The sequence below is a fragment of the Sus scrofa genome, chromosome 17 (assembly GCF_054392235.1).
Source record: "Sus scrofa isolate SSC_HxYL_T2T_F1_AM1 chromosome 17, Sscrofa_HxYL_maternal_Yorkshire_Landrace_v2.0, whole genome shotgun sequence".
Taxonomy (NCBI): domain Eukaryota; kingdom Metazoa; phylum Chordata; class Mammalia; order Artiodactyla; family Suidae; genus Sus; species Sus scrofa.
In genome coordinates this window covers 70,029,729-70,057,726 of record NC_139399.1, presented here as the reverse complement: position 1 = coordinate 70,057,726, position 27,998 = coordinate 70,029,729, and the positions used below count along the sequence as shown (strand labels likewise).

The 27,998-nt window shown below is 64.3% G+C and overlaps 1 long non-coding RNA gene across 1 annotated transcript; it reads left to right on the top strand.

Moving 5' to 3' along the window:
* The first annotated feature begins 12,331 nt into the window (after positions 1–12,331).
* LOC146395428 (uncharacterized) lies at positions 12,332–17,257 on the top strand. Its single transcript, XR_014832713.1, has 4 exons — positions 12,332–12,480; positions 13,638–13,755; positions 15,449–15,551; positions 16,812–17,257. It is a non-coding gene; the product is annotated as an uncharacterized LOC146395428 (long non-coding RNA).
* The last annotated feature ends 10,741 nt before the right edge of the window (positions 17,258–27,998 follow it).

Genomic DNA, 27,998 nt, shown 5'->3' with positions numbered 1-27,998 from the left:
CAGGAGAAAGGAGCGGCGCCCCCAAGCGCCAGAGGCCAGCCTTGCACCACCACAGGGCCACGGCTCTCTGGCCCTTCCCGTCCTCCAGGGAGCAGGAGCTCGGAGGACTCCCCAACTCTGCAGTGACCCCGACTTAGGGCGGGGTGGCAGACGGAGGCCCCCAGCTTCTGCTTGTGCCTGCAGCCCACGTCTCGGGGAGGAGCTGGACGGCTGAGCCGAGAGGGGGAGGGGGAGGCAGGTGCCCGGCCTGCAGCTGCAGGAGGCAGTGGGCGGGCGTTGAGGGGCCACAGCCCCGGAAGCCCAAGTGGCTCCTTTTGTGCTGATTTTCTGTTCCCTGCCTGGGGCCCAGGGGCTGCGAGAAGAAGGGAGTCGAGGCCCCTGCCCAGGCTTGGAGCCTGGCCAGGGGGGCTCATCTCGCCCCAGCAAAAGAAGAAAGGCTGCGGCTGCAAAGCCAGGGTTGGGGGCCTGCTTGAGGGGAAGCAGGGTGCCTGGACCTGGCTGGAGAGGCCCCTCTGTCCCAAAAGTGATCCAAAATGCTGTCCAGTGGGGGGAGTCTGGCCGTGAGAAGGGGGCAGGAGGAGCCAGGGCGAGCTGCGGACCAGGGTGCCAGCAGGTGGCGCTGGCTCCGAGGACAGAAAAAAAAAATGCCTGCAGCAAACCTGAGTGGGTGTCACTGCGGCTGCAGATGGTGGGGGAGGGACTTGCCTTCTCCCCGGAGCTGCGGAGCCTCACGTGCCTAGTCCTGCATAGGCCAGAGGAGGTTTGGGGCACAATGCGGTCAGGCGCATCCACCTGCCCTTGTTTGGACCCCGGCCCCGGGTGTAAACGCGCCCCCCCCCCACCCCCCGCCTCATTTTGAGCCTCGTCCTCCAGGTGCAGAGGTAGTTCCAAGAGCTCAAGGGCCGCCCCCACCCCTCCGCCGAGCGGACCGAGGAAGGACGGACTTCGCAGTGACCTCAGGCCCTGCCCGACCCTCTCCCTCGTAGCCATGGCAACGCCCAGCACGCCGCAGTTGGGGCGAGTGGCCCTCCGGACACTGCTGGCCCCGAGCCCGTGGTGCTCCTGTCCCGCGGGGCCACCCACCACCAGCACCGCGGACAGCGCTCCGATCCGCCCGCGGAGTGGCGGGACCTCCCCAAACCCAGTCCGCTCGGCCGCCGACGCCCGGGCGCGCGGCCTCCCCCACCTTCGCCGGCGCCCACCCCCAGCTCAGCCGCCCCCCGCAGACCCTCCCTTTGTCTCCCGCTCCCCGCCGCCCTCCGGGCCCTCCGTGCCGCGGACGGACACATGTGGCCGCAGCCTCGTCGGAGCCGCGGGCTTCCCCCTAGGTTGCCCCCACCCGCCCCGCGACGCCCGCGGCGTGCGGGTCCCTTTGTGTCCCGCGGCCAGGTCCCTGGCCCGGCAGCTGGGCCGCCCTCTGGGCGGGCGCATTGTTTGCCGGATTTGTCCGCGGCGCGAGGGGCCGCCGGGGGCTGGACTCGCCTTCCTCCCTCGGGAGGGGCACCGCGCCGGCCGGGCTCGAGGGCCATTTCCATGAGAAAGGAGCGGCGGAGGCGCCTCTCTTGGCATTCACCGCGTGCCTTAATTGTATAGACATTAAATCAAGGTCCGCTGTGAACACGCAGAGGGGCCCTCAGGGCTGCGGCGAGCGGCTCGGCCGGGGTCGGGGCCGCAGTTCCGGCTCGCGTGGGGTCCTCGCCCCGAAGGGCGCGAACGCTCCGGCGTCTTGGCGGCGGGGCGGGGGCGCTGCGCCACGCCGACGGTGCTTCCTCGGACTCCAGCCCGGATCCGCCCCCAACTCCGAAGAGCCCACTCTTCTTCCCCTTCCGCAGCAGGGAGGGGTTCCAAGCAAGCCCCTCGGGCGTCCCCGGAGCCTGGCACCCCGCGGAATCGCGGCGAAGAGGCGCGGGAGGCGCGGGGAGAGCGAGCGTGTGCGCGCCCGGCCGCCTGCCGCGGGCGGCCGAGAGGTGCGGCGCCCGCCCCGACAGCGCCGCCAGCTCCTCCGCAGCTGCCCTCCCCCGCTGTGGCCCCCTCCCGGCCGGACCCGCCAGCGCGCTACGAAAGCGGTTAAAAGAAAGAATCTCAGTGCTCAGAAAGGAAGGCCAGTCTCTTTTCACAACCCGGAGAGCTCACCCTCCCCGCGCGCCGGGCGGGCGCAAGGCGCTGGGGCTGTTGGAGGAGAGAAAGACGGGAAGACCTGGAGAAGCCGCTCGCGGCACTCGCCCCGGCCCGGCCCCGAGCGCAGTTACCCGTCCGGGGCAGGAGCTGCCGCCGCCGCCTGCCGCTCCTCGGCCTCCGCGCGTCCCGCGGGCTCCGCACGCCGCTGCCCGGGGCGGAGGAGGGCGCGGGGACGCCGCAAAAGGAGCCGGGTAAGTCCGCGAGCGCTGGGAGTCGACCGTCCGCGGGCTCAGCGCGGCGGGCGCCCAGCTCCCGCTCGCCGGGGCCAGCCCGGGAGCGACTGTCCCCCGCCCGCCGCCGCCGCCGCCGCCGCCGCAGCTGCCTCCGCGCGTCTCCGCTCTCGGCTCGGGCACCGGGCGATTATCACTGGGGCGCGCGGTGACGTCACCCGGACACCGGCTCCGCCGCCGCCTCCCCGAGGTGTCCTTGAGAACTGCGGGGCACGCGCGCCGCGCACACGCGCACACGCACTGCGCCCCCGGTGCCTCCCGCGCACACCCGCCGCGTCGCGCCCCGCGCGCTCCTTGGCTCTCACGGACGCCGCCCTCGAGCGCCCTCGACCGTCCCGGCGCCCTGCGGCCACACGTTTGCCCACGGAACGCCCCCTCTCTCACACACACACCCGCGCCCCCGGGAACGCTCCTCCGGCAGCCCACCGGCCGCAGTCCCCTGAGCGCGTGTTGACACCCTCCAGCCACGCCTTGGCTGCGCACAGCCCGGTCGCACCGCACCCGCAGCCGCATCTCCGCACTCGGGCCTTCACCGCAGGTTCGCGCTTCCTTCCTCTCCCCAAACTCACTCCCCCGCCCGGCTCTGCACCTTCTCTCCCGCCGGCCCCTCCAACCCCCAGAGGAAGGGAAGGGACCTGGCGACGAGCACAGCTCTAAGGAGGCCCACAGCCTGGCGCTCTGGCCCTATGGGGGGTTATAGGAGGATAGAGGGAGCCAGCCCCATCCTAGACTGCTGTCCTCGCTGTCCTGACCGGGGTGCGGTGTTCCTGTCTCCCGGCCCACACCTGACAGCTGGGACAGTGCCCTCTCCCTGGAGTCCTTCTGAGGGCTGAGCTGACCTGTCCTTCTGGGGCCAAGGACCAGTGGCTTCCCTAAGCCACCACCTCATGCCTCCCCCACGGGCCTTTGTTCCAGGGCAGATGGGCAGCAAGCCACAGGCTCCACCCGGCCAGCAGGCCTCTGTCCCCTCTCCTTCGCTCCGGGCCCACCCAGGCCCCGTGCCACCTGCCCTCAGAGCAGAACCTGCCCACCCTGCTGACCCTCCCGCCTGTGGTGGGCATGCCATCCGGTTCCTCGCTTCAGGGCTCCTCCAGCACTTCCGGGAGCCCTAGGGAAGCAATGCCGACTGGGTGGGGGGGGGCTGGCATCCGGAGCAGCTCTGCCCTCGACACCCCCCTTCCTCAGCCTGCCAGGACGGCCTTTCCCAGAGGACCCATCCCTGCTGCAATTCTGCACCCTTTGCTGGTGTCAGGAGTGGCCCTTCTTCCCTGCGTGGGCTGCAGAACCCTCCTACTCGCCCACATGGAGGCCAAACTTCGCCTCCCCCAGCCAGTGCCCAGTGAGTTCACAGCCACGGCTGGGCCCAGGCCTGATGCTCGCTGGAAGGGGTAGAGGGTGAGAGGTGCCGGGCAGCTGGCAGTTTCAGCTTCATCACAGACCGTGGCTCTGTTGCAGCTGGTAGGGTTCCCGCCATGGCGGGGGCCGCTGTCCATGGTGTTGAAACCCATCCCTGAGCCCGGCGCGTCCTCCCGGTCTCTGGGCTGTTCTCACCCTACTCCCCATCTTCCCTTCAGGGCTCTGGGCCTCCCCAGCCTTGAGTTCCTGGACAGCTCTGGGCCGGCTCCGACTTCTGGCTCCCTGCAGCTTGTCTGCATTCTAAGGGGGAAGGCTCCTCAGAGTCACAGACCCCAAATCTTCTTTCAGACCCGCTTTCCCACCGGGCTGGCTCCCCGGGGACCAGGGGCTGGCCAGCACTCCTCATGACCCGTTTCCTTCCCTGGCGGCGCGCTTCCACTCTGCCCACCCCGCCACCGCGCCCCTCTCCCCAGGCAGGCCGGAGCGGGGCGCCCCTACCTTGGATCGGACCCGTTTTGCACACCCTCAGGACAGCGGTGGGTGTTTGCCCTCGGGATCCTGGGCACCGTGGGGCCGGATGCTTGCCCCTCCATACCCAGCCCTGGCCCTCGGGAGGAAGGTGGGTGCTGGGTGAGAAAGCGGCCCTGTCTGCCCTTCTGTGCCCACACGGTGGGGACCTTCTCGGTGGCCCTGAAGCCTCCAAAGATTCCATAGAATCAACTTACTGCTGCCAGGCCCCCGCTCGGCTGTGAGCTTCCTCCCGCTCCTCAGGCGCCGGCCCAGCCTCAACGACCCCTGCCGCTCCCGCGCCTTCTCTCCTCCACGGCCCACGTGCCACTTCCACCAAGCACACAGAGAATTTGTGTTTGTGGATTTATTTATTTGCCAGCTCCGCGGATGGGGGCAGGGGCTCCCCGGCTCCCGTGAAGGGCGTGGGGTTCCGGGCGGCCGCCTCCATGCGCACAAAGGCGCCTCACCAGCCTGGGCCGGCGACTTGGAGATGGGTCAGGTGGCTTTGCGGGGCGGGAGCAGGGAGGAGGCGGGAGGGACGCGGCCTGGACCCTCTTCCTTCTCCCCTCCCCGCGCCTCCGCCACCATGAGAGCCTGTGAATAGCGGGACTGAGCAGCCCCACGGAAACCGGCAAAGCCCCCGCCCTTTCCGCTCCGGCTTCGTCACACGCCTGCCCCTCCTGGGTGCCAGGCCTGTCATTCCTCTACAAAGGGGAGGGACCGTGGCCACATCTGGGAACCCCTGGCTCCGAGCCTCTTGACCCTTGACCCTGCCCTTGTTCCAAGGTGGAGGAGGAGTGGGGGGCGGGGTCTGGCCACCCCAAGGGGAGTAGGGAGAGGCTGGAGGTTGGGGCGGGGGTGGGAGGGTGCACGGCAGGGACGGCTTTGGGGAGGGGGGTAGGCCGAGGGCTTCAGCCTCAGTGGGGGACAGTTTGGTGACCTGGGCACAGGGCTCCAGGACCAATTCCTGCTCTGGCCCCCTGCAGCCTCAGAATGGTCAGCTTACCAGCTCCAGCGTGTGTGGTCCTGGGACCTCAAAGGCTCCCAGGCACAGACCTGCTCTGGCAGTGAGGTCCAGGTCCCCTCCCCCAGGCACCGGTGACTCCCAGCATCCCCAGCCAGGGCAGCACAGGGGTCCCGCCCCTTCCTCCCTATCCCCCCTCCCGCCCCCTCCCTTCCCCCCATCTCCCCTCTCTCCCCCCATCCCATGGCTCCCAGACTGACAGAGCAGATGCCTGGTGCCAAAGGGCTCCCTCCCTACCCAGCTGGGACGCTCCGGGGGCCTCTTCCACCCCTACGTGCTCTGAGGGCAGTGACCTGGCTGCTTCTCCCTGGATGACTGGGGGTGGGAGCACGTGCAGTGCAACCAGGGCACGAGCCCCCCAAGCACAGAGGCTCGGCTCTCTGTTCCTGTCCCTTGGTTTGGGTCTAGACGGGACCCGGCAGGAGATGGAGGGCCTTCCTTTGCCCTTGGAAGTAGGTGGGGGGCCAGGCCACCGGCCCAGGCCTGAGTGTGGAGGGCGAGGGCGGAGGGTGGGAGCAAAGCCACCACAAAAGCCGCGATTGTGAGCTGGCCAGGCGCACAATGGGTCGGGGGCTCAGGGGCCCAGCATGGAAATGAGGCAGCCGCCCCTCTTCCGAGCCCCCGCCCCCTTACTCCTTGCCAGCCCCAGCCAGCCCTGCCGCACAACGAGGGCCCAGGGCCCGGAGGTGCACCGCTCCAGCTGAGTCACTGGGCCGCGGAAGTGGAGGGGCGGTCACCAGGAGGCCAGGTAAGTGGCACACCTGGGCAGTCGGGGGTGTGGAGGCCAGTGCAGGAGCCCGGCAGAGCCTGGTGTGAGGGGCAGCGGCCGGGGGCCTGGCCCGTGGCAGGGACGGGCCTTTGTTCCCCCACTGCCCTGCCCGCTTTCTCTGAGGTCCCCCACCCAGCCACCCTTCCCCAGCAGGGACCCAGCCCCGACCTGGGCCTGGCTACCCCTCCACCGGCTGGCTCCTGGAGTTGATGCAGCCCTGCTGCCCCCAGCCCAACTTGGGTCCCAGAGGGCGTGTCGTTGGGCGAAGTGCAGACAGGCCTCACGGGTCCCACCTTGGGGTCTAGTGTCAGCGATTACCGCTGGGAAGCCAGGCGTGGGCCTGCCCTTGCTGCCCTCCGCCGAGCAAGGGGCCTGGGGCCTCCCCGATCCCAGATCCCTGCAGAACCGGCCTTGCCAGCCCTGAGCCCTCCTGCTCAGCTGCGGGCTCGAGCCCACCCAGGCGTGAAGGGCCCCTGGCAGGGATGCCCGCTTAGAGGAACTTTCCTTCCGGGCCCTGGGCCTTGCAGCACTGGGGGCAGGAACCCCCTTGGCTCTGGGGTCTCCCTCCTTGCTACCCCATCTGTCCTCTCAGCCAGGTGGGGTGAAGGGCTGGGGACACCAGCTGCGCCCCAGGGCCAAGGCTCTATGTCCCAAGTCCACACCGGAGGGGCCTCCGCGCTGTCCCTGCCGCTCCACTGACAGCCTGGGGGAAGGATGTGAGGCGATGAGGTGTCCCCTTGGGGGACAGGGGTGCCTGGTCCTCTGGCAGCCCTCTAGGTCCCCAGGCCCTCAGGCAGTGCCCCCCTTAAGGCTCCCTCTTCTGTCACAGAGGCCTGGCAGCCCCGGCCTTGTCCTGCCCCAGGGGCCCCCAGAGGGTGCCTTCTCCCTCCGCTCTCAGAGGCCCCAGCGGTCAGGACCCCACACACAGCCTGAGCCGAGCTTCCAGGGGACTGCGTCGGGCAGCAGCGGGGCCCTCTGTCCTGGGTCCAGGGCCTCGCTCTCTGGGTCCCTCTCTGCGCCACCCTCTCCCCCGGCCCCAAGTCTCCTTCCTTCTCTCCCACATGTCCCCTCCACCCCAAGGCCTCGCCTCCCTCTTCCTCCCCAATCCACACCGTCCTCCAGCCCCGCCCCCACCCTGTCTGCTCGGAGGCCTCCCAGGAGCCTGCGCTTAGGGCCAGGAGTGCTTTCTGGCTTCCTCTTCAGGGCTGCCCCCCCGCCCTTTAGGCTTAGGGTTAGGTCGCAGGCAAAGGTCACAGGGAGCGTCCCCTGCTGGGAGAAACAGCTGGAACTTCCAACAAGGCGGCTTTGCGAAGAAGTGGCGGGGGTGGGGGGGGTGGGGGGTGGGGTGGAGGACAAGCCCTGGTTCCCAGGAGAACGGACCCTCCTCCCTGGCCTGGGGGCAGGGCTGGGGGGCGCATGAGAGACCAGGATGCGTGTGGCTGGAAGAGGTGAGGGGACCTCGTGCTGTGGTTGTGGGCAGCAGGGGAACTGACCTGTGCCCTGGGAGGGGGCAGAGGGTGCTGGTGGATAGTTGTTGCCCAGCTTGGGGGGCTGGGGCCGACACGAAAGGGGCGTTCCAGCATCCAGACAGGGGACTGCCCACCTGGGGCAGGTGTGTGGAGGAGCGGCCCTGGGTGCTGATCCCAGGTAATCACGTCACACTCAAGGCCTTCAATGCCGGGCGTGCGTGACCTGGAGGAAGCAATTTGGTTTTGTCTGCGTTGCAGGGTCCGTGTTTATTTGGGGTTGGTGATACTGATCTCCGCTAGCGGTGCAGAGCTAAAGCTGTCGCAGGCACAGTCACTCACTTCAGAAGGGGGCACGGGGCCATATGAGGCCAGGAGAGGCAGCAGGGGGGCTCGGTGGCCCTGTGGGTTAGGGTCATGGAGGCTCTCGGACTGGGGGCCGCAGGGGGGGCCTCCTTGCTTCGGCACCAGAGGCTGGCATCAGGCCTGGGCTTTACTTCCTAACTTGTTGTTCCCACCTGGAGCTTGCTCGGAGGGAGGGAGATCTGGTGGTGACGGTGGGGTGGCACAAGCTGACCCTGGGGTTGTCTGAGACCCTGTCCCTGGTATTGGAGATGACTCAGGCCAGACAGGGCCGGGGCTGCCAGCGTTCTCTGCCTTCAAGGGGCCCGCCTGAGGCCGGCCAGGAGGGAGATAGAGCTGAACGTGCCTCCGGAAAGGAGCAGAGGCGAAGAAGGGACATGTCCACTGGGATGTGTGCCATGGTCACGGTTGCCTTTTGCCATCACTCGGATCACTTTCCAAGCCTCCTTTCTCCCTATACCCTCCTTTGGAAGGTGTTAGATACTAATTCTCACTAAGGTGTGAATGGCTGCTAAGATCTTGCTGCTTCTCCTCCAGTGTGCAGCTACCTCCTCTTGCTCTGTGCTCCGTGCCCATCTGCGGCCTCTGTGCCTCTGGCTTCAAGTTGGCTTTGGCTGTGGGAGTTCCCAGCAGATCCGAGGGAGGTAGGAGAGAGTTAGTATTCACCCCCCACCCTCATTGCAGGGTGCCCAGTCCTTGACTGACAGCGCATCTCCTTCCGGACTGGAGGGAAAACAGCCTTGATACCACGAACCCTGGGATGTTGTTCTTTCCCTGGATTGTTTTGCCCAGTTATGACAAGGAGGAATTTGGAGGATTCCTGTGTCCCTGAAAACAGGTCAGACATGGAGCGGAGGGGCGTGGAGGGATCTCTGCTGTGTTTGCCACATGGATGAGGGGTTTGCCCGGGGCCTGCGTGGCCGCCTGTCCTGGACGAGGCCCTCGGGGGCCCAGCCCGGCTCTCACCATGCTCCTTCTCCGAGAGGGGACGGATGTGTGGCAGCCACTCCAGCCCAGATCCTGAGCCCATGGCTCCGATGTTGGTACAGAAGGCTGGGCTGTACCATGGAGATGCCGCCCTAGCCTCCTCCCCGCCCCACACCCAGACCCCCCACCTCTGGGTGACTGCGGCCCTCGGGGGGAGCCAGGCCTCCCCGGAACACACCTCGGCTGGCCAGGCTCCTGCCCTCCAAGACGGCGCTGGCCTGTCCTGCCGAGGGCCGGGCTATTGCTATTGCAAACAGTCAGGTCACGTCACTGCCAGCTGAGAGAATGAGGCCACACTGAACCTGCTTTGGCAAAAATATTCTCTTGTGACTCATTCTTGAAAGTGGAAGGCTCCCATGGCATGATGGGCAAGAGACTGTGCTGGTGGGTGAGGGCGCCACCTGTGCCCCCATTTCAGGCGACGGGGGAAGGCCCTGTGGCCAGGGGCTGCCGGTCCCCGCCGCCCTCCTGCGCCTGCGTGCGCTCTCCTACCTTCCAGGCACCTCTTGCTCCCTCGGGGTCCTCCCTCGCTCCCCGCCCGGCCCCCCAGACGCTCCTCGCCCCACCCCACCGGGTCGTGGCCTCCACAAGGAGGTCAGTCCTGGCCGAGTTGCTCCCTGGATACTTGGTCATCTCTGCTGGCGTCCACACAGGCGGGTCCTGGCATCATGGCTCAAGAGTGGGCTCCCCTCAAGGGTGCCTGAGCCACACTGGGCCTCAGTGTCCTCATCTGAGACACGGGGACAGGGACGGCCCCGCCCCGCCGCCGGTGTGTGAGGGATTCGGGGAGGGTGCGGACAGGGCAGCCGTTTTGATCTAGAAGTCACGTGTTAATGACGCCGCCTGCTTTTGGAGTAAGGCAGTCCTGGGAAGCTTTGCTCAGCACCCCATTTTCTCCCATTTCAAAGGCCCCCTCTCATCTAAGAAAGTGCTGGTTTCCACTAGCACAAGGCAAGGAGCAAGGGGGTGACCAAAAATGGGTCAACGGCTTGGTCCCAGAAAGTGGGCTGTCAGAGGCCTCCAGCCTCAGGACTGGAGCACCCAGGGGTGATGGGCCTGCTGCCTCCGGCCCCCAGGCACAGCCTCGGGAGCGCAGTGGGGGCGGGGGCTTTATTCCCCCTGGCCAGGCCCCCTCAGGGACGTTGGCTTAACCTGGCTCCTCCCCCATCTGCTGTCCTGCTCCAGGGGCCAGAAGGACCCCTAGGGGCCGGAGGGGACTCTAGGACCCTCAGGGAAGGTGCCTGCAGCTCTGTGCTGGGCGGGGAGCTGTCCGAGGTGCTGCCCAGATGGCCGGGTCTGGTCATTGGCCCACCCCTCCTTCGAGGGGGAGAAGCCTAGCCACGGAGCGTGGGTAGCACACGCCAGGGTCCCCAGACCTCACCCTGGGCTCGAGAGGCACTTTCTGGCTTGTCCCAAACCCCAGCCTCGTACCCATCCTCTGGGTGATGGGCACTCAGGGGCAGTGGGGGAGGGGCAGCTTTCCAAACACCCGGGAAGGCCCCTGGGACTGCAAACCTCCCCCCAGCTCTGGCCGACAGTGGTCAGGCCTCAGTGCCTCCCGCCCGCTCCACCTGCCCCAGCCCGCGGCGGAGACCACACACTCCCCTCTGCGGTGCAGCCCCCAGTGGGCGCATCTCCTGCCGCCCTGGGCTGGGGCCCCACCCTTTCAGCCCCCCACCCGCTGGCACTCAGCTCCCATGCCCCCTTCTGGCACATCCCACTGGGCTCAGGGTGTGGGGGCTGGCATCAGGCCCTGGGGACCAGATATGAAGGGTCACTCTCCAGGGGACTCAGAGCTGCAGAGCTGTGACCACCCCTGGCCCAAGGGTCAAGGGAGGGCAGGGAGTGGGCAGCATACGTGGGGAGCTGCCAGGGGAGGGGCTGAGGTGGAGGAGGCAGGTGGCAGAGAGACCATGGGGGCCACCACAGCCCCTGCCTCTCTTCCTACCTGCACCCAGTGGGAGGCCCAAGGGCCAAGCAGCAGAGACGTGGCCACCGTCACGGCTGGAGCAGGACCGCAGATGGGCGAGGGACTCAGATGGGCATTTGTGGAGGTCATGCCTGTTTTCTCTGTACCAGGCACAAGAAGGACGTCTGGACTACGCCGAGGGGGCTGTGAGGGTCTCTTGCTGAGAACACTGAAGCTCAGGGGCTGCATGACCCCTCGGGGCCTGTGGCTGCTCAGGGGAGGTCAGGACTGGGGCCAGGAGTGACCAGGCGTCCTCTCCCTGGTGTGGACGGTCCTGAGCGCCTACAGAGGCCCTGAGGGCCTTCCCCCCACACTCCCTTGGTGGCGGGCGGGTGGGCATGTGCCCCCCCACTGCTCCTCTGGACGCCAACGCCACCTTCAAGCTGCCCTTTAACTTATATGCCAGGCATTCATCTCCATTCTGGCCCAGGTTGCGGGGGGAGCAGGACGGGGAGGGACAGCGCGTGCAGGCTGGCATGGTCACCCCCAAGCCCTCTGGGCAGTGGGCAGGACTCAGGGCTCCATGCCACTGTGGGCTCAGAGGGCAGCCCGCCCAGACGTGGGCAATGGGAGGGCCCTGGCTCCCCTGCGGGCTCAGAAGGCACAAACGAATGCCCGAGGTGGGCTCCTGAGAGCTGGACCTGGCCAGAGGCAGGGGAAGTTGGAGGGAGCAAGACGGGTGTACCCGCCCTCCTCTGCGGGCCAGCCGCTGGGAGGGGCAGCTTCTCTGAAGATTTTCTGGAGGAGTCCTCGTCCTCTGGGCGTCCAGCTGGGACACCTCACACCCTGAGGTCAGAGCCATCAGCCCCCAGCCCCCACAGAGCTCCCGGCCCTTGGGGGCATTTAGCCCTTGCCTCAGGCCCTGCTTTCTAGGGACCTGGGCTGAGACAGAAGCTGGGGCTCTGGGAAGTGGCGGGGGTGACCCAGGCGAGGCTAGTTAAGGCTGGAGTCACTGCTCTGTCATTGTCCCAATCAGGGATCCAGGAATCAGGGAGGGACTGGGCGGTTGGACGTGACCTTCGGGAAGGACCTTGCGCTGCGCTTGGCTTCTGGGTGGGAACCTGGGTCCCGTGGGGGCCCCAGGTGACTGACTGCAGGCCGCAGGACCGCCCCAGGTCAGGGCCGGGAGTGGCGGGAGCACAGGGGTCTAACCGTGCAGGCCCCTCCCAGGGCCGGGTGGAGAGCCCTCAGAGCCTGTTCCCGGCGCCCAAAGGTGAACCAGCAGAGCGCACCCAAGAAAAAGCGGTTAACTGTTCTGCCTCCGTCAAAGTGGCGGCCAAGTGGTTAACTGGCTTTGCTGTCAACGGCGTAATGAATATTCATGAGGTGGGCTGTCCTCAGGCCTGTGGCTCCCATGCAGCCCGGTGTGCGCGCCTGCGCGGCTGCGTGCGTGCATGCGTGCGTGCGTGCGTGGGGCGTGCGGTGCCTGCCGCACAGTCTTCTTCCGCCCACGCTCGGACCCCTGCCCGCCCTCGGCCCGGATTGGCCAGCTGCTGTCTCGGAAATGCCATGGCAACCCCGGCCGGTTGCCTGGCGAGGCTTCGCTTCTCCCCATTTTCCGTGGAGCCCAAGCCAGTAAATCTCCACGCTCGGGGGCGGAAACGTCTTTGTGCTGCGTGTGCACACAGGTGTGCAGATACCTGTGCGCGCGTGTGCAAGCGGGGGGTGGAGTGGCTGTCACCCCCAGCAGACCCCCGAGCCGGGCCGGGCCTGCACACACAGCCGTCTGCCCGAGCCCAGGCTGGGCGCGTCCCTTGCTCGGGGAACGCGATGGTGGGGCCTCAGAGCGCAGGCTCGGTCACACCTGCTCGGATGCCCGCTGCGACGCCCACCAACGAGGCTCCCCAAGCCCAAAGGACCCGAGGGACCAGGGCTTGTCCTCAGTGAGGATGACATCATGACAGGGCTTGTGCAGCACGATGAAGCAGGGCTTCTGCCACCTCACAGACTGTGTCCCCCACACTGGGGTGGGCGGGGCTTGGCCCGTGGTGTGAGGGGTCTTGGCGTCCCGCTGCCTGGCTGTGAGGAGCTGCGGGCCCTGCCAGTGCCCGGCCTGGGCCCCTCCTCCCCCGAGGGGTTCCTAGTGGTTATTGAGGGACCAGCCCCATAGAGGAAAAGGAGCGGGGAGGCCTCCTCATTGGCGGTGGTCTTTATTTTTTGCTTAAAAAGGATTTAAGGAGAATTTTAAACCAAGGAAGTTGACAATGGCAGAGGGGAGCCTGCCCCGCTGTCACCCAAAGCCGACGGGTGGCACTGCCGGCAGCACTCTCACCCCACCCCTGGATGTCACACGCCTGGACGAGCATGTCCGGGGAGCAGACGGATGTGCGTGGCAGGCAGAGGGTTGGCCCCGACCTGGGACAGCTGGCAGAACATGGCCAGAGTGGGCAGCCCGTGGGAACCGGAGGGGCCTCAGGGGACGTGGGGGACGCGGGTGGGAAGCCAGTTCTAAGTTCACTGTTTCCCTCCTGAGCGGCGATGGGTGAGAAATTGCAGTAAGCACCCTGGAGAGTCTGGTTTCCTTTATTTGGGGACATCACAGAACTGAACTCTTTGCTGTCAGTGGCACATAGGATTAAGAAATCAAAGGAATTTGTCCCACTTTTGGCATCACAAAGCAGAATAGCAGAGAAAACTCTGTGAGCGCGCGCAGACATAGGTATTTTTCTGTTTTTCTTTTTGGGGCCGCACCTGCGGCACGTGCAAGTTCCCAGGCTAGGGGTCGAATCGGAGCTACAGCCGCAGTAACGTGGGATCTGAGCTGCATCTGCGACCTACCCCACAGCTCACGGCAACGCCAGATCCTTCACCCACAGAGCGAGGCCAGGGATGGAACCCGCCACCTCACGGACACTCGTCAGGTTCACGTCAGCCGCTGAGCCACGACGGGAGCTCCGACACAGGTATTCCCAGTGCCGTCTCCTCTTGGACAGCGTGTGCAGCGCCTGTTCGCGTGTCCGTGTGCGTGCAAACATACGTGTGTGTGTGTGTGTGTGTGTGTGTGTGTGTGGTGCACTCAGGGAACGTGGCTCCAGCTGATGCGGACACACTTTGCGAACCACAGCAGCAGAATCATTTTCCATGAAAAGCCGCAGAGCGATATTATCTGGGATCCATCCCGGAGGGAGGCAGGGAGGGAGGAGACCAACCCCACTCCCCGGGCCTGGGTGGCCTGGGGCAGTTGTTCTGACAGGACCCTGGGCAGCCGAAGCTTGATGGATGCTTGATGCTCAGGTGCAGACAGAGCGCAGAGGCAGGGAGGGAGCTGCTTCCTCTGCGCGTGGACTGGGGCTGGAGGAAGGCCCCGGGTCAGTTCCCTGGGAGCAAGGCCCCTGGGGATGCTCCCCTCCCTCTCCTCCTCCCGTGGACAGGTAGGCAGGTGGAGTGGCTTTGCAGCAGGTCCTGGGGCGGCGGGGCTGTGTCAGCCCAGCTTCCTGGTATTGAGGGGCACGCCCCAGGGAGGAAGGAGGGGTGGGCTCCCCTGAAAAGCCCTCAGGGTGCAGCCTCCAGAACCTTCTCCAGATCCTCAGGGATTGGGCCTGGACTGATGGGAAGGGCTGGGTGGCAATGGGAGCAGCCCAGGCCCCGTCCAGGGACCCACAGTCGTGGGTGCAGCTGGCTGGTTTGGGCAGCAGCTGTGTGAAGGTTGGTGGGGGGGTTCCGGGGCAGCGTGTCCCAGAGAGACTGAGAGCAGAGGCCGCGAGGAGGCCAGGGCAGCTGCAGTCGACAAGAGGACCCCCTCACGCAGGAGCGGGGCAGGGGGCTGCTGTGAAAGGCACGTCCCCCCCGGGGAGCCCTGGATCTGTCTCCAGGTGGTGGAGGGTCGGCACCCCTTCCTCTGGAAGTGGAGGTGGAGCTTGGCATGCCCCAGGGGAGACCGCACAGGCTGCCTACCCCTCCTGCCATGGGGGCCCCAGGCAGAGGCTGAGCCTGGCGTCTGGGGATTTGGGGGAACAAAGTCCCACTGGGGCTGGAGCAGACAAAGGGGTGGGGGCTCCCCTGCGTGTGTAGCCAGCAGCCCCCCAGTGGGCGCTCCCTCCTGCTGGCTGGCTGGGGAGGAGGTGGCTGTCCTGTTTGGGGACCTGCTGCTGGAGCAGACCGCGGGGTGAGGGCCCAAGACCTGGCTTTGCAGCCAGGACCCAGGTGTCCTTAGAGCTGAAGATTTGCTGGTGTGGGTGTGATGGGTGTGTCTGGGGGTAAGTGGTGGGGGGGGCGGCTGTGAGATGACCTCACCCACCAGGAAGTGCTGCAGTGGAAGATAGGGGTGGGGGCGGCAGGGAGGACCCTGGGGACACAGGCCCAGGGGGTGCAGAATGCCCTTCCAGGGCGGGATGTGGAGCAGTGCCCATCTGTGGTGCTGGGAGCTTAAGGGGGGAGGCGAGGGGCCTGGAGGCCATCCTGAGGCTGCAGGAGGCCCCCTCGGGAGCGCAGAGGGTGGCCAGCAGCTGGCAGGCCCCTCAGTGGGGACACAGGGCTGCATAGAGCCAGTGTGGGCACCTGGCTTGTCCAGTTCAAAGACCTCCGGGCATGAAGGGGTGGCCCGGGGCCAGCGTGGGCTTCTTGTGGTGCCTGGAGATCAGGCCGCCCGCTGGGCAGGTCAGTCCACAGGCTCTTCCCGCTGTGCCTGGGGCCGCACTCCTGCGATGCCGGAACCGGAGGGAGAGGCAGGAAGACCCAGAGGCGTCACCATGGAAACGAGGTGTGTTGGGAAGAAGCTGCCAGGAGAGGTGCTTGTGGGTGGGGCCCAGCTGTGGGCGCCTGGCTGGTGATGGGGTCCGGACCCTCGACCCATGGAGTGGGCACCAGGGCTGGGGGAGCCGGAGCTGCCGATGGTCCCGCAGGTGGGCATGTCTGTCCAGCACTGGAAGGTTCTGGACCCAATAACTGCTCGGCAGGCCTCTCCCAAGGCTTCGGCTTTGGTTTCCTGCCTTCACGGGGCTGAGGCAGATCAGCCTGTGGTGAAGGGCCTGGCGTGTCCGGCTCTGTAGCTGCCGTTACCTTCTCCCCTGGCGCATGCGGAGGGTCTGCGCCCAAAGCTGCGGGGGTGCTGCTTTGCGGCAGGGTTCCTGAGTGCACCTGGGAGGGAGGGGGGAGCGAGAGGCGCCCCCTCGCTCGGGGGATGGGGGCCACACCTGCAGCCAAACTTCTGACCTGAGAACACGTCCAGGGCCCTGGGAAAACCCCGGCCCCTCCGGCTCCCACACTGGCGCCCTGCACCCTCAGGCATCCTGCCCCCTGGCCAGGCCCCTGTGCCGGCCCTAGGGCCCCCGAGACAAGAACAGCGGCCCCTCTGCCCAGCGCTGCTGTTACCCACTTCCCCAGAGGGGCAGCAACCCTGCAGAGCCTAAAGCCTTGATGAGCTGACCCTCCCTGGGCACCCGTCCACCAGGAGGGCCCAGACCGGGGGCTTTTGCTCGCTCCTGGCGCTCATACCACACAACCCACAGCCGGGAGGCTCCAGGCCTGGGGCTCGGCTGAGGGAAAATTCGCCCAGTGGCCAGCCTGTGGCCGGGCGGTCCATCTTCTAACCAGCGGGCAGAGCCCAGTTGGCAGTGAGCGTTTCTAAAGCATGTGGCCATCACGTCCTGATCCGGGCAGGGCTGGGCTGAGCCCACAGGGGTTCAGGGACCCAGGGCGGCTGAGCCCCTGGGAGGGCGGGGAGGGCCCGCAAGGACCTGGCACAGGGCGCCTCGTCCTGGCCTCTGGCACACGAGGTGGTCGGGGCCCGTGCTCAGCATCCAGGAGGAAGGCGCGTGGCTGAGAGACTGGGTCCGGCCAGCAGCATGATGGCGGCAGAGGTGTCCACATGCACGGCCCTCGAGCTAAGGCCCAGCCCGGGTTTCCTCCAGCGCCGACTGGAGCCTGACCCTCTGGGGGAGGCAGTGTCCTGAGCTGGACCAGCTGCTCGTGGTGCTTTAACGCTCTCTCCCCCTCCCTCCCTCTCTCCTTCCTTCAACAGCTTTGCTGAGACAGAATTCACATACCCTACGTATCAGCCACTTCAACTGTACAATGAAACCGTTCTTATTTTCAGGGTTGTAGAGCCCACCGTCCATCGGGGGGGGCATTTATCACCCTGTGTAAACCGTGCACCCCACCGCTCACCTCCATCCTCCCATTGCCGCAGCCCCTTGGCAACCACTGAACCACTTCCTGACGGAGGACTTGCTTGTTCTGGACATTTCGCAGCGGGGGGCTCAGACAGCGGGGGAGTCTTCCGTCTGCTTCCTTCGTAGTGTTTTCAGGGTCACCCCATGTGATGACGTGGGTGAGGGCGTCATTCCTTTTAAGGGCAGACTATCCCCTTGGAGGAGAGACCGCGTCTTATTAACGTATACGTGATAAAATTGACAGTTGAGCTGTTCCCACTTTGGGCCATCATGAATAAAGCTGCTGTAAACACCAGTGGACATGTTTTCGTGTGGATGTGTTTTCATTTCTCTCGGATATGCACTTAGGAATTGCTGGATCATAGAATAATTCTGTTTAGCTTTTTGAGGGACTGCCAGACCATTTTCCAAAGTGGCTGCATTTTATATTCCTGTAGGCCGTGTAGGAGGGCTCATCTTGCTATTTAATGTCATCTTTTTCTTACTCTCTGGAAACTAAAGCTATCCATTTTTCACCCACCCACCCACCCATCCACTCACCAACCCATCCATCCCCTAATCCACCCATCTACCCACCCACCCACCCATCCACCCATCCACCCATCCATCACACCCACCCATCCAGCCGCCCACCCATCCATTCATCCACCCACCCTCCAGCCACCCACCCACCCATCCACCCACCCACCCATCCATCCCCTAATCCACCCATCCATCCCCCCCCCCATCCGTCCATCCACCCACCTGCCCATTCTGCATGAGATCCCTGAGCACCTGCTAAACACCAGGCCTGGGCACATGGACTCTGGGATTCGGGGGTTCCCTGACATGGGAAACTGGTTCCCTGCCCTCCAAGGGCTGTGAAGTTCTTTAATCTGGGGAAGAGCAGTGGTGGGTACCTGCACACATATCCAGGGGTGCAGGCAGCTTCTGGGAGGTTTTCTCCGTCTTGAAGAGTGGGGTGAGGTAACGGCCACACTCGTGCTGTGACGTGAGATGTGGACTTTGGGGCCCTGGTAGGTGCTCTAGTTCAGGGGCCACTGCTGCCCCCTCTGGGGTCCTACAAGGCGCCCCAGGCAGGCCAGCCACCCCCAGAAGCCTCTAGGGCAGCAGTGCCTCTCACACTTTAACAAGAACTTAAATCGCCCACAGGATTAAGGGGTGTGGCCTGCATTTCTGAGAGACTCGAGGAGGGGAGGGGGAGGGGAGGGCCCTGGGACAGTGTTGGGGGCTGGACCCTGGGCTCCTGCTGTTCTGCCCCATGCATTGTACCTGTTTCCCCTCCCTCGCTGAAGTTGTGCTGCTGGCCTGGGAGATGTTTGTCCGGCAGGTCAACGCCCCTGAAGGCAGGCGCTCCACCTCACGCAGCCCCCAGCTGCAAGCTCACATCTCTCCAGGCTCCCTCCATCGCAAGTGCCTGCTGCTTGGCCAGCGGTCTGGTGGGAAGAGGTCTGGGGGGCTATGAAAGGCCAGGACCCTGGAAAGGACCCAGGAAAAGCCACCTGGGGGGTGGGGTGGGGCGACTCCAGCGGCTGGAGCCCATCGCTGCCTGGGCTCCACGGGGCACGCACGCAGGGCCAGCCTGGTGCAGCGATGCTGCAGGGCGGAGGGGGTGGAAAGCCGATAATCCCAGCCCCCCGGGACCTGGTCCTCACTTAATAGCCCTGCTCTGCTCCCTTGGGACCACCCTCCCGTGGCCGCCACCACAACTGGCGCTGCACACGAATCAAATCGGAGGCTTTATCTTTGGAAATTAATCCAGCTCAGAGCAGGATTAACCAGGACATCCCTTTAGACAAGGTCAGGGGAGATGAGGGCTGGGCAGCGGCCAGCGGGGAGCCGCAGAGCCCCGACTTTCCTGTGAGCAGAGCTGCTGGTCCCATGGTGGGGGGGCTGGGGGCTGGGGGCTGGGAAATGCTGATGCAGGATAGAGTTGGGCGGTTCTGGGAGGCAGCAGAGGCTCGGGGAGGATGGAGCCGGGCCGGGGCTGCGGGTCGGGGTGGGGGCTCACAGGTGTCCTCACCTGAAGCCAGTGGGATCCCCCGCATTTTCCCCAGCCCCCACGCCCCCTGTGCAGGTGGGAGAGGAGGGAGAGGCTGCAGGAGGCAGGGAGGCTGTGGTCCTGGCGCTCCAGAGCCAGGGGCCCCCAGGCAGAACTTTGTGCCCCCAAAGCCACAGGGGCTCCCGGGCCAGGCCTCTGCAGCAGCCATGCTGCTCTCTAGAACCTTCTCTCCCTGCCCCCAGTGGAGACCCTCGGCAGGGACGTGGAACGTGGGCAGTGCTGGGTTAGCGGTGACCCTTCAGGCGCCTCAGGCGGGTCTGAGTGGAGCTGCCCCCGAGGAGCCCTGGTGTCCGTCCCCCACTTCCCCGTGGCCTCCAGGCCAGGGCCCTTCCACCCTCCCCAAGGACACTCAGGCTCAGCTGGGGTGCGTCTGTGGGTTCTCGGCCGTTCATGGGTACGGGGTGAAGGTGCCTGTCGGTGAAGAGAGACTGGTTTCCATTTTGGAGGAAACTGGGGTGGCCTTCGGTCTCGTATGTGAACTTGGGGAGGTTTACGCTCTGTTCTTCCGCCGTTTTCCAAAAGTTGTTTTCTGTTCTGGCCTTGTGTTTTGGAAACTGCTGCCTGTCCTCGTTTAAAAGCGGCGGGGGAACTTCGTGGGAAAGAAGAGGCTCTTGGATGCCGGCTGGAGCTGGGCCTCCAGGAAGTGGAGCACAGATGGGGGGAAAGCGGGGCTTAGCGTGCTGTTTCCCCTGGATCCTCCCCGCAGCCTCCCACCACCACCCATTTTACAGATGGGGAAGCTGAGGCCTGACACTCCCTGCCCCCACCAGCACCCCAAGGCCTCTGCCCAGTGGGGCTCTTCCCACCCCCCTGGGGCCACCCACAGCCCAAACAGGTACAGGCCAAGCAGCCAAAGGGCAGGCAGGAGGGCAGGTGGCGGGCCCTCCCCCTCCGCCCCTTCCCCTCCCCTGCCCCTCAGCCCGCCTTCCTCCCCACATCCCCGACGTCGGGGCACCCAGGGGACACGGCCTGTGGAGGGCGGGCGGGGGGGTCTCCCTGGAAGAGCAGCACCCTTCCCCACCCTATTCTGGGTCGGTGCCCTTCAGTTTACCAGGGGGCCCAGGAGGGTGGTCCCGCTCCTGGCACGTGGCCTGCATTCCAGCCACGAGAAGGGTTTCTAGCAGGTTCGTCCAGAGCTCCCAGCAGTGCCTTTACACACCTTCACGGATCCTTGTTCATTTTCTCTGATTACACTTCGATGAAACCTGGCACTTGGACTTCCCGTGGTGGCTCAGAGAGTTAAGAACCCGACATAGTGTCCGGAGGATGTGGGTTCGATCCCTGGCCTCGCTCAGTGGGTTAAGGATCCGGTGTTGCTGTGAGGTGCGGTGTGGGTGGCAGATGCAGCTCGGATCCCGCGTGGCTGCGGCTGTGGCGCAGGCCAGCAGCTGTAGCTCCCATTCAGTCCCCAGCCTGGAAACCTCCATATGCCACAGGTGAGGCTATAAAAAGAAAAAATCAAATGTGGGTCTCCTTGGATGGGGTAGGAGAGAGGTTTCCGTAACTCAGCTCCTCTATACCCAGACACACAAGTAAGAGACGCCCCTTTAACGGGGCCGCGGGCCTGGCAGCTTTGCAGGGTCTGCCCCACCCCCCATCCCCAATAGCACACAATTTTATTACTCTGTTAATTTGGAAAACAGGTCATGGGAAATTACATTGCTTAAAATAGGACACCAATTATAACCCCGCATTCTGTTAAAACGAGAGCATCTCTGAAATCTTTATTAGTTTATTGTCATTAAAGGCAAAATACTCAGAGTTGAGTCTGGCTCTCAGCCTCGCGGTGGCCTCGCCTCGCCGGGGGCATCAGGTGCGGGAGACCCCAGCGCACGTGGTGTCCTGGCTCACAGTCTATGAAAATCACTTTGCGATGGAAGTCCGAACAGGACAGCAGACAAACGAACAATAAACGCATTTCTAACCATCGTTAGTAAGAACAGGACAAAGTCCCACCCGTGGAATTACTGTCTCGACTGAACTCGGTTCTGAGCATGTTGCCTCTGTGAGGCCTCGAGGGGGCAGGCGTGGGGGCGCAGACCCAACTCCAGTCGGTGCCACACGAGCTCGAGCTGGTCTGCAGGCTGCCCTCTGGGAGGCACAGAGAGGCTGAGGAACGTGTCCACGGTCACACAGCAAGTGGCCCCTCGTTGTCCACCAGCAAATGCGGGAGGGCGTGCCCCCCAGGGAGCCTAGTTCAGCCCCCAGACAGGGCAGTTTAGGGCCCGGGAAGAAGCAGATGCTCTGAAACCTGCTCTCCTGGTGCAGGAGCTGAGGCCCCTGTGGTGACAACGGTGGAACAAAGACTCCCAAGATGGGCAGCGTCCTGGGGAGGGGCTGGCCACGGGAGCCCACGTGGGGGGGGGACAACGGCTCATCGGGCTTGGACAACAGCCACCCTGGTGGGGGCGGGAGCAGCCTCACCTGGCCTGGTTCTGTGCCAGGAGGTGGAGGAACGTGGGCAAAGAGGAGACGTGGGTGCAGAGGTGCCCCCCGTCAGTGGGCCCTCTTCCCCTTCAGCCTCCCGAAGGGCAGCCCCAAGAGCCTGGGCTCCAGGCAGCTCAGGAGGCCTGAGACCGGCCCCCCCAGGTTCTTCCAGGGGCCACTAGGGAGGACCCGCCTGTGTTCACTTGTGGACGACAGTGAGGGGTCAGCCACACACTCTGGAGCCCGATGGCCACTCCCTGAACACTCGCTGTGTGACCGCAGGCAAGTTCCTCAGCCTCTCTGTGCCTTTGTCCCTCTTAGCGGCCTGCTTCCTGCTGTGATTCCGGTTGTGTTTTTCTGGTTTGGCCACAATCGGAAGCCCTAGTGCATTCAGCTCACACACGATGCCTGGCTTGTTAATCCCTCTTAACTGTGACGACACTGGAAGTCCCGTGGGGACCAGAGGGACGCCTAGGAGGGCTCCTGACGGGAGCCGTCTGGAGGAGGCCCTGGAGGGGGACCCTTGGTCTCCATGTCCCCAGCCCAGGGTTCTGCCTGGACGAGGGTCTCTGGAGCAAAGCCTGGCCCGCTCGCGGCGCACAGCTGGGTGTGGGGGCCCTGCGGTCGGGGCGGCCCTCGGCCGGGCTCACTGACCTCGGGAGCGGTGTTATGGCAAAATCGCCCCGCGATATATGGTGAACAGCAGGACACTCGGCCGAGCGGGCTCTGCTGGTGCCATCGCCCCGATTTTATGGCCATTTCCCTGCATCTTGCGACAGAGTTAAAAGCGCACTCTAAAAATAAATGTCCTTTTTAAAGCCGTCCTTAGGCCGAGTGGCTTGGGTGATGTGCTGTTTGTCTCGACTGGGGGGCGGGTGTGACCGGGGTCCCACATGCCTCCCCAGGCGCGTGGACACCGGGCGCCCAATGCCTCCCAGGAGCCGAGTTCTCCGCAGCCTGGACAAGCACGCTGGTCTGTTTCTCCTGCTGGGAGCGCGGAGGCCTCGGGCTGGACTTTGAAGCCATCTTCCAGGCCGGCTCACCCCCGTCCCACAGGCTCTGCCCACTCCACAGACAGTGCCACGGCACACTCTGTGGGCCGCCGCCCCCAGGCCTGGCCTCAAGGGGCATCAACACCCTGGGCAGCATGAGGGCTCGTCTGTGGCCTGGGCTGCCCTGGGGGCCCTCTAGTGTCCACCGCAGAGGCGGATCTCCAACCAGTGGGGAGAGACTCTGAAAGCCACGTCCCCAGGCTCACAGAAGCCACTGCCAGGGCCCCAACGACCAGCCAGCCCCGCCAACCACACACACATCGGCACCGCCATGGGACGGCAGCCGCTCGGCTCTTAGCAGATGGAAGCCGTCCAGGAGTGTCGGCCCTGCACCTGCCCAGACCCGGCTTCTCCACGTGCTCTGCGCCCGGTGTGTGAGTGCTGGGGGGTCAGGCTCCATGCTCACCAAGCCACACCACCCAGAGTGCCCACCTCCTGGAGAGGGCAAGGCAGGCAGAGGGACAGACGGAGGGGCAGGCAGAGGGACAGACAGAGGGACAACCGGACAGACGGGCGGACAGACAAGCGGAGGGATAGGCAGAAGGATGGGGGGACAGGCAGAGGGAGGCGGGGACAGGCGGAGAGATCCAGAGGCTTGTTCAGATGTGGTGTGAGTTTCCCATGTTGCCGTATCCAAGCGTCACCAGCCTGCTGGCTCAGAGCCGCAGAAATGTGCTCCCTCTCAGTCTGGAGGCCAGAAGTCTGAGGCGTGGCCAGGCCGTGCTCCCCGGAGGCTCTCGGGGAGGCCCTTCCTGCCTCTTCCGGCTCTGGTGGCCCAGGTGTCCCTGGGCTTGTGGCCGCCTCCCTCCCGCCTCTGCCAGGTCTGCCGGTGGAGTTTCCCTGGGTGTGTCTCTGAGCCCCTCCCACCTGGAAGGCCACCGTGGGTTTCAGGGCCGTCCCCTCCCCCGACCTCATCTTTTTACACCTGCAAAGTCCCCATGTCCAAGGAAGGCCGTGCTCCCAGGCCCCGGGGTTTAGGACTCGCACAGAGGTGTTGGGGGACGGGACTTGGCCCAGGACGGAGGGGGCCCCCGCCTCGCCCGCCCGCTTGTCTGCACCTGTTCTCCCTTCTCCGCCCTGGGGGTGGTGCTGCCCACGGCTCACCTCGCCCTGTCTGCTGTCTGGGACACGGGCTTCTCAGCACCCCGTACTCAGGCCTTTCTCGGGCGTTCGCGCCACGCCCGTGCAGAGAGGCGTTCTGGTCGTGGGGGAGGCTTCCTGGTGGACGTGGAGCCACCCGGACAACACGACCGAGCTAATGAAACAGGCTTGAGCACAGCACCCGAGCCTCGCCGTGGGCCTGGCCCTGCACCTCCGTGGGGCCAGAAGCTGGAGGTGCGACACGTCTCAATCTATCTTGCGCTGGCTCTGCACGACGCCGAGGTGCTAAGATAAAGACTGAGTCATTTCGGCAATTTCCAAGTCCCTGGAGGGCTGCCAGGAAAACACACAAATTAATTTTCTCACCGGTCCCTTGGGATCGTGCAGACCTGGTTTCTGCCAAACAGAATATTAGTGCAATTACAGCAAATACCAACACACGGAGGCTGAGACCGGGGGCTTGGGGCTGGGCTGTGGGTTCTGGGAAAAGCCCAGAAAGATTCAGTCTTGTTCTGAGATGGGGCTGCCGCTGGGGACCTGAGATTGAGACGCAGTCGAAGGCGGGAGAGGACGGGGGCTTCCACTGTGGCTCAGGGAGGTGGAGCCCAGGTAGAGTTCAGAGGTCCCACCAGGCTGGGGAGGCAGAGGCTGGGATTGGAGAGGCCAGGGCGGGGCTACCAGAGGAGGGGGACCCGTGAGAGAGGCGGTGAGCATCTGGGTGGGGTTCATGACCCTGGGCTGAGGGCTGGGCCACCCATGCCTGGGGGAGGCCAGGGGGCCAGCAGGCAGGGGTGCAAGCATGTGGCCTGAGCTGAATGCCAGACCCGGGGGCTGGGGAAGCCTGAGATCCGGCCAGTAGGACACCAGGACAAGAGGGTGCGGAGGCTGCCTGAGTCCCGCCTGGCACATTGAGGGCGCTCGGGCAGCCTCAGAGGGAATGAATGAGTGACCGTGGATGTGCTGGAGGAGCGGAGTGACCTGGACCAGGCAGGTGATTGCGAAGCTTTGGCAGAGGAGGTGGCACGGCGGGGCGGAGGGGCTTGGGGGCAGCCGGGGCTGCTGCCCGGCCTCACAGGATCCCGCTTCCAGCCTGCAGTTGAGGCTTCGGTCTTGGTTGCCCTCGTGCTGTGCGTGCGCCCGTGAAGATGCACCACAAAAGGTCCCCAGTGAAAACAGGGGGGCTGAGTCCATTCCATGTGTTACCGCGGCGCCTCGGTGAATATTCCAGCAGCCGCTCCAGCAAGATGACTCGAGCCCCAGCCGCTGGGCACATAGGTTCTGAAAGTTGGTAACGACAGGGCTTCCAGGGTGTGTGTCCTCCGCGCACAGAGCAGGGCCCTGACAGCAGTGCCCTTGCAACCCTGACGGACAGAGAGAAAAGCACCAACACGCCTGGACGGCCCCGCCCGCACGGCTTCGGCCGGCGCTGCAGAGTGAGCGCCCCACCCCGCGTGTGTGGATACTTTGGACGAATTGTGCTGCTAAAGAGGACACCTGGCGACTGATAGCACGTCGTCTCCTCGCCCGCCCTCTCCGCAAGGCTGTTGCAGTTGGTGGCTGTCTTGCTGGGCAGAGAGATTTAAAAAGTGCTGTTGTGACAATAAGGCTTTTCCATCACTTTGAAGGTGGGTTGCGATGATGCTGGAATAGCAGTTGCCAGACAGCAGTGAGCCCAGACCACGGGCTACGCGGGCCTTTTTTCTTTTCTTTTCTTTTCTTTTTTTTTGGCCATTTCTTGGGCCGCTCCCGCAGCATATGGAGGTTCCCAGGCTAGGGGTCGAATCAGAGCTGTAGCCACTGACCTACGCCAGAGCCACAGCAACGCGGCATCTGAGCCACATCTGCAACCCACACCACAGCTCATGGCAACGCCGGATCCTTAACCCACTGAGTGAGGCCAGGGATCGAACCCGCAACCTCATGGTTCCTAGTCAGATTCGTTAACCACTGAGCCACGACGGGAACTCCCTGCATGGGCCTTTTTTCGACACACACCGAAACGGGCCTGGGGTCCAACTCATCTGGGACGAAGCAGTGCCTGCTGTCGTTAAAAAGACCTTTTTATTCTGAAATAATTATAGATTCACAGGGAGCGGCACGAGCGGCTGGGGCAGAGACATCCCGCCAAGCAGCTTCCTGCTCGTGCAACGTGTTCCAGGACACCCCTGACCTCACGCCGCGCCGGGGGGTGCAAAGCCGGTGGCTGGTTCTCTGCCTCCATCACACAGAGGCCCTCCTCCCGCTGGCCCTTGACCGCCCACCTGCTGCGGTGTCACCTACCCCTGCCACGTGGCTCTGTTTTCTGCCGCTTGTCATTTTAAGGATGACCTGTGAATGGAAAGGAACTGTGTGTGACGTGGGACCAGCTTCCATCCGTACGCCGGCCCCCTGGTCGCTGGTCTTGCCTGTTGCCACTCCAGTCCCAGGTTTGGCCAGGTGTGGCCATCTGCTTCGCCTTCCACCTGTTGCCGGCGGTTTGGTCGTTCCTGGCTTGGCTACCGCCAGTGAAGGCGTGTGTGCAGGGAGTATGGACGGTTTCCATCCCGCAGGAATTAAGGCCCAGCAGGCCGACGGTTGGGCTGTGAGTGTGAGACGGCTCGGCTCTTTCCTGGGGTGACTGCTCCCTTCCCAGCCCCACCAGCAGGGCCGGGGGCCCCGCTTCCACAGAGCCCCCCAGGACGTGGCGTTGAAGCCACCTGGCGGGCGTGCGGGGACGCGCGGCCAGGGTCCAGTCTGTGTTCCCCTGAAGGGCGCTGTCCAGCATCTGCCTGGGTTTGTTTCCACGCGTCTGCTTTGCTGAAACGCCTCCTCACGCCTTTGGCCCGTTTCCTAACTGGGTTGTGTTCTTACTGTTGCATTTCGAGGGCTCTTTACATGTGCTAGACGGGAGCCTTTGTTAGCTGTTGGCAAATATTTCCTCCCAGGCGGTAGCTTCTCTGTGTTAATTTTGAGCGATTTTCCCCCTGAGCCTGTGGATGCTGAGGTCGTTGACTCTGGGTCCGCCCTGCAGGGAGCTCCCACAACCTGGAGTCCGGGGCCGAAACTGGTCTGAAGCAGCTGGCGGTTTGCTGAGTTCAAAGCCAATTGTTTCCTCAAACAAGTTTGTTTAAAGATGAGAAAGTGGTGTGATGGAAGATTATACGCGAAAAAAATGTGTGTGGAGGTATGACTGGGCCACTTTGCTGTAGAGCAAAAACTGACACAAACTTGTAAATCAACTCTATTTTAATTTTTAAAAATTTTAAAAAGAAAAGGAGTTCCCACTGCAGCTTAGTGGGTTATGAACCCAACTAGTATCCAGGTTCCATCCCAGGCCTTCCTCCGTGCGTTAACATCCCCCATAGCTGTGGCTGCAGTGTAGGCTGGCAGCTACAGCTCTGATACGACCCCTAGCCTGGGAACCTCCGTTTGTCATGGGTGTGGCCCTAAAACAAAGAAAAAGAAAGAAAAGAAAAGAACCCCCTCCCCTGCCCTGGGTTGGCCCAAGAGGCAGGACCGGCGAAAGGGCAGGAACTCGTGGCAGGGCTGTCACCTGCGGAGGCCAAGGCAGCTGCACACGCAAGGCAGGACGTGGGCGCCTGCAGGAAGACACGGGACACGTCGGCATCCAGAGCATGGCTGCTGATGTTTGCACCGGTGAAGGCCGGTGGCTGCCACGTCCCCACGGTGTGCACACGGCGTCCGTCTCGGAGCAGCCCTCCCCTCTTGTGGACCCTCCTGCCTTGGTGGTCTAGACGTGGGGGCAGCACAGGGAGGTACGCACGGGGGTGGCAGTGGCCAGTGGCATTCCACCACACGGAGCAGGGCTTTCTTTGTCTTCTTTAAACACTGTCCTTTTAACTGTCACATTCTGGGGAGTGAGAAACGGGACACTTTGCGCGTGGCCGGTGGGAACTAAAATGCCGCAGTTGCCCTGGAAGTTTGATGGAGACTCAGAATTGTTTTTTGTTTTTCTTTGGTCTTTTTGCCATTTTCTTGGGCCGCTCCTGCGGCACATGGAGGTTCCCAGGCTAGGGGTCGAATCGGAGCTGTAGCCGCCGGCCTACGCCAGAGCCGCAGCAACACGGAATCTGAGCCACGCCTTCGACCTGCACCACAGCTCACGGCAATGCCGGATCCTTAACCCACTGAGTGAGGCCAGGGATCGAACCCACAACCTCATGGTTCCTAGTCGGATTCATTAACCACTGAGCCACGACGGGAACTCCAGAGCCTCAGAATTGTTACATGCGGGGGTTACCATGGGACCCAGGCTTCTGGGGATGGGTAAAGGGCTGAAGGAGATGAAAACACACCTTCACACCAAAACATGGACGGAACGTTCGCCGCAGCGCTATGTCCGGTGGCTGGAGCGTGGAGGAAGCCAGGGCTCTCCACGATGAATGGTCCAGTGT